The 4,694-nt window shown below is 50.1% G+C and overlaps 1 long non-coding RNA gene across 1 annotated transcript in view; it reads right to left on the bottom strand.

Annotated features, from left to right (window-relative positions):
* Window positions 1-798: 798 nt before the first annotated feature.
* Window positions 799-4,694, bottom strand: part of LOC108644264 — a 12,954-nt gene continuing 9,058 nt past the window's right edge. Inside the window, exon 6 of the long non-coding RNA XR_003916221.1 lies at window positions 799-2,823. This is a non-coding gene — a long non-coding RNA (uncharacterized LOC108644264). The remainder of the gene's footprint in view (window positions 2,824-4,694) is intronic.

Raw genomic sequence — 4,694 nt, 5'->3', positions numbered from 1 at the left:
CGAGGTTCATCCAGCCTCCCACACTTCGGCATTTCTCAGAAGCAGCGGTTGCAGGTGCCTCCCGTTCGGAGCCCAGCGCCAACCTGGCAGCTCCTGCCGAGCGCTGCCGAGAGAGGCCATGAGGAGTCGGGGTGCCGAGGGAATCGACCGCCGGGCCTGAGCGCTGCCTGCCGGGACCGAGCGCCCGCGGCGTTTCTGCCCCTCCCTCCCTGCTCTGCGCTCTTCCCTCTCGACCGGGCTCAGCGGGGCTGCGCCGGTCCCCGTCTCGCTGGTTCCTCTCTACCCCATTCCCCTCTCCCCAGTTCCCCTCTTCCCGGTGCCGGTTCCCCTCTACCCCTTTCCCCTCTCCGCGGTGCCGTTTCCCGGTTCTCGTCTCCCTGCTGCTGAGATGCAGAAGCGCTGCCGGAGCCGCCCCAGCACCGCCGTTCCCCAAGATGGCGGCCCCGCCTTCTTAAGGGCGGTGGGAGGAGGTCACGCCTCCCCCTCCCCCCCACCGTGGCCGAGCGGTGAAGGCGCTCGCCCGGAACGCCTTTTCCTTTTCATCTACGGTTCCAATCCCACCCTCGGACACTGGCTAAATCTTGGCTAAACTATCTAAACTCACCCCCCCATTTTGCCTTTGCACCTGAAACCCACCTCAGTCCTCAGATGAAATGCACCACGGGAGACACCATTGCCACTTTTTGCCTTCTGCCAACACAACTTGCGCCAACGGCCTTAGCCCCTTTTTCTGTCTGCAGGCTCGCACCACACACCCCGGAGCAGGGAGGCACCCACCGCCCCACCTCTGACCTCCACCTCCTGCTGATCCAACGCAGGAAAAAAGCTGCTTGCTGTGTCTCACCCGTGTCCCAGCACTGTGCTCTCCAGGGACAAACTGCTCCCCCCACGACAGCCCTTCTCTTACCGCCACAGGAAGCCAGTTGACAAACCCTCATGGGCTCTGATTGTTCCCTGTTGCCAGAAGGTTCATTTTGCCCCTCAAGATTCCCTCCAAAATACTCCTTTTTCGTTGCACATTCCCCCCAAAGTTCTACCTTCATGGCTGTTCTTACTTGTTCACAATCCAGGCCCTCATTTTTACCTCAAAACATTCCTTCCCTGCCATGGCCTGGGAAATCAGGGGTAGGACCAAGGCTTGCTGGTGCCTTGGCACAAAGGAGCTGCAGGCACCACTGCACCTCCAAACCCTCCCATTTCTGAGGCTGTGCATTAAAAATCAGCAATTCTGCTTGCTCAGGCCCTACAGTCCCTATCCAAAGACCACCATCCCTATCCCAGCCACCATCCCTACCCCAGCCCCTCAGTGATTTCAGCTCAAGACCCACAAGCTTTATTGCACTGCCAGCTCTGCTCTCTCAGCAGTAGCTCTGCATCTTGCCAGCGCCACCACGGGAAGCTGCTCCAGGTTCTCACTGCAGGATCTTCATCTTGGCTCCAGCTCTGGGACTTTCCAGCTCCCACCCCACCCTCCCAATCCGAGCCCTGCAGAGCCCCAGAGCCCACAGAGGGTCTGAGAGCACCCCAAGAGATCACGTGAGCCAGTGGAGCAGGGCTCTTCATCCCAGAATGCGGTCAAGCAACTCAATATTCAACTTGGTTCATGCTGTCAAAACCTTATACTCACAGCTCCTGAGGCGTGTGTGTGCTCCACAGGTTTTTCCAGGACCCATATTGCAAGCAGCATAAGGGAAGATGGGCACCAACCATCCCACCCTTTTGGTATCTCTTGTGTTACTTTTCACTGCCAGTGGCAAGCCACCTTGGAGGGGTCTTTTCTGCCCACTATCAGGTACGAAAGCCAGTGGGACCCAGCACTGACTGTGGTGGCATCCTTGTGCTTCACAGTCTAGTTACTTCTACCTCCATGCACCTTATGGAACTTATTTGCCCATTTTCTGTGCTTCCTTATTTTATGGTTTGCTTCCAGTGGGACCAATAGGAAATAAATGGCATTTGCGATGTGCTGTATCTTCCTGCCATGTCCAGCTGTCAGATGGTAGGCTCTTCTGCTGACAAGTTGTCTGTGCTCCAGTGTGCAGATTTGCCTGGTTTGACAGAAAGTGTTTCTCGATTTTACTGCCTTTACTGCTGTGTTTTTGATTATCAACACAGGCCATTCTTTTAACCTTTGTTCTGCTGTTTCTTCTGGTGCTCAAACACACCTATTTCCATGCACACTTTGCTCATACGAATCAAAACTTCAGTTTCAAGTCTCTGAAAGCTGATTTCACTTACTACGGAGTCAGCTGAATAGCAGAGGCAGGGCAAACAAGGAGATATTGCAGCTGCAAGTAGAGGACATCAGAGAGAAAAATGTACAGGGAGTGCATTTTAAACAGTAGCAAAAGGTTACAGCAATCCAGCTACTCTTCCACTGGTGTCTAACTTAAACAAAGCCTTGATATTCAAGGCTGGAATCACTCACTGCCCTATGAAAATGACACCGATTTGGGACTCCTGTCCCATGCAGTGATGTCTTTTGCCTCACCCAGTTGTGTTGTTTCACATAAACTGGTTCTGTTTGAAGCAGGTAAGGAAGTCAAGTATTGGAGCATTTATATTTGCAAAACATACCAACAAACAGGATAAATCCACCAATGTTTCTTTGTTTTCACTCAGGCCTGAACCAAAACCCTTCTTGAATGTATTTAAGTGGAGAATAGAACATGCTTGCCACAACTGCATTTGCAGCTTCCTTCTGCTTTACTTTCCTGCTCTGTGCTGATGATACTGTTCCAAGTATCCAGCAAAGCTCCTCAGACCAGTAGTTCAGATTTCTAAGTGGATTAATGCAGAAATGCATGTTTTCATTGGAACTGGCTGAAAAACAAAAGACAAATAAATATAAGCAAATTATTGTACAGCTTGCCTCTCTCATTATCTACTGCTTGAAGTTGGCAATACATTGCTGACTCAGTGTTTGAATCATTTTCTACCTTATCAGTCAGTTCTGAAACTAGCTTGAGTATGGATCTCAGTTTTATCATCCTTAACAATCTGTTGACAACCCAAGAATGGATGTATCCACACCCAGAGCATAAACCAGTCCAGAACTATCAACTTACTTTTCTAAAGCTAGACCTGACAAACGTGGCAAACTTCTCCTTCTACCTCTCCTTTTTCTATCGTTTTCCAAAAATAATTTCGTTTGTTCAAGTATCATAGCAAGGGGGCAGATATGGGGAAATGTGCACAATGAAAAGATCGCTATATAACATTCAGCAACAAAGAAAGAGCAAAACCACAGACAGTCCCACCTTGGCCTTGTTCCTAGAGGTGGTTTTCTCTCTATGACCTGAGCAGTGACTGTGACTGTGTAGTTTCACATGCCTTTCAAATCAGGCATCAGCAACAGGCAACACAGGCTGGCATTCACTTTATTTTCAAGGTAAACTTCCCGATCCAGAGGGAGCAGTTGATAGTTACTGTTCCTGAAACTTGCATTGCCAACGAGTTGCAGTATGAAAGCTCATCTCAAATGGATTTAGTCCTCAACTTTCTCCCCATCTTTTTGATTCAGTATTTGCTGTGCTTTTTCCCAGCCCCAGCCCTACTTCAACACTAACAGGAACATGGCATTTCTGCTTCTGTCATGGTTTAACCCAGCCAGCAGCCAAGCCCACACTCGCTCACTCCCCACCAGAAGGACTGGGGAGAGAATCAGAAGGGTAAAACCTGGAAAACTCATGGGTTGAGATAAAGGCAGTTTAGTAGGGAAAGCAAAAGCAAAAGCCATGCACACAAGCAAAGCAAAATAAGGAAATAATTCACTGTTTCCCATGGGCAGGCAGGTGTTTAGCCATTTCCAGGAGAGGAGGGCCCCATCATGCCATGACCTGGGAAGACAAATGCCATCACTCCAAACGTCACCCCTTTCCTTCTTCTCCCCCCTACCCCCAGCTTCATATACTGAGCATGATGTTGCATGGTATGAAATATCCCCTTGGGTCATTTGGGGTCACCTGTCTCAACTGTGCCTCCTCCCAGCTTCCCATGCACCCCCAACTTCCTTGCCAGCATGGTAATATAAGGAGCTGAAAAGGCCTTGGCTCTGTGTAAACCCTGCTCAGAAACAACAAAACCATCTCTATTATCAGCCTTGTGTTGAGCACAAATCCAAAACACAGCTCCACACCAGCCACTGTGAAGAAAATTAACCCCACCCCAGCCAAAACCAGCAGAGCTTCACAGCCCTGCCAGGACACACACTGCTGCAACCAGCACTGATCAGCAGTTGACTGTTAGTCGGGAACAAAGAAAAGTAACGGCATTGCTACATAAATACTACAATTAATTGGGTATGCTATGGTTTTTTTCCTACATTATATGCTTAATGATCTGTACTAGATTCATGTTAGGTTTATGCAGAGAGAGCAGAAGTCAGCAAGTAGATGAGGAAATGTAGCTGCCCCATCCCTGAAGTGTCCAAGGCCAGGTTGGACGGGACTTGGAGCAACCTGGTCTAGTGGACCATGGCAGGGGTGAAACGAGATGAGCTTTAAGGTGCCTTCCTACTCAAACCACTTTCTATAATTAAACGAAATCCCCACCCCCCCTTTCAATCACCTCTTGCATATCTGTTTCCCGGGTGATTTGCAGCCAAGGAAGCCTCCAGGCTGGGCGGTTTCCTGCCTCCTGCTCTCTGCTTTCGTTTTCGATTCCTCCCGAGCGCGGCCGGGCGGCGGAGCCCC

Source organism: Manacus vitellinus, unplaced genomic scaffold (genome assembly GCF_001715985.3).
Source record: "Manacus vitellinus isolate BGI_N305 unplaced genomic scaffold, ASM171598v3 scaffold_104_pilon, whole genome shotgun sequence".
Classification (NCBI taxonomy): domain Eukaryota; kingdom Metazoa; phylum Chordata; class Aves; order Passeriformes; family Pipridae; genus Manacus; species Manacus vitellinus.
The sequence above is the reverse complement of the archived record's forward strand: the minus strand, read 5'-3'. Positions and strand labels throughout refer to the sequence as shown.